Genomic DNA, 936 nt, shown 5'->3' with positions numbered 1-936 from the left:
AGCGAGACAAAGCGCGGAGTTGGTAATCCCACTTCTGAAAGAATTGGCTGTAAGGAAACTTCGGGAAAAGTAAATTGTAACACGAGGGCAAAAATAATAAAAGAAGCGTAATGCCAGGATGTGGTACTAGAACTAATTATTAACCCGAAACAAAGTACTTATTTACAATAAAGTCCCGAAATACGAGCGAAGCCTGAACTTCGCTTATTACAGAGATTTTAGAGAAAGACGCCTGCAAGGCTGAGATAAGAGCTTTTACGTTCGCACTTTACAAGAACCGGACGCTTTCTGCTGGCTCTTACTTTTAGCTCGTCCTGCACTCACAGGAAGGCTGCTTGAGCGCCGCCTGTTCTAGTATCGATGTAGTTAAAATCGATATAACCGGGTTGATAATCGTGTGTGTCTAATAACGCGAAAAGGGGTCGCTGATTGCACAATTAATTAGGTAAAAACCTTACAGTAGTAACATTTAGGAAACAAATGTTAAGTAGTTATAACATTGATGTAACATAAATGTTCTAATTGAGTTACTTGCACATAAATGTCATCATCAATATCTATAAAGTCATTATTATGAGACATATTTTCGTCATTAATATCACTATCACTTGCATTAGAAGAAAAAGAATTATCATTAAAATCATCCATTTCTTCACATCGTTGAGAATCATCCGAATAATGGGTATCTGTTTTATTAGTAGGTTTAATATTACACTGATTGGAATTGAGGTTAAGTAAATGTGGGGTAGTTTTTTGACATTTCAATTCAACATCTTTAGTTATTGACTGCTGTAATCTTTTAAAATTTGTTGTTACTAATCTTCTTATTTGACGTTTTGACACACCAGCAAAATGTTCTTTTATTTTAGGCATTATGAAAATTGAGTTCTACTGAACAGTTATAAGAGCACATTATACACTCACGAGTAACGTAAT

Source organism: Pseudomyrmex gracilis, unplaced genomic scaffold, assembly GCF_002006095.1.
Source record: "Pseudomyrmex gracilis isolate BER0280 unplaced genomic scaffold, ASM200609v1 scaffold_1451, whole genome shotgun sequence".
Lineage (NCBI taxonomy): Eukaryota > Metazoa > Arthropoda > Insecta > Hymenoptera > Formicidae > Pseudomyrmex > Pseudomyrmex gracilis.
Note: the sequence above shows the minus strand (reverse complement) of the source record.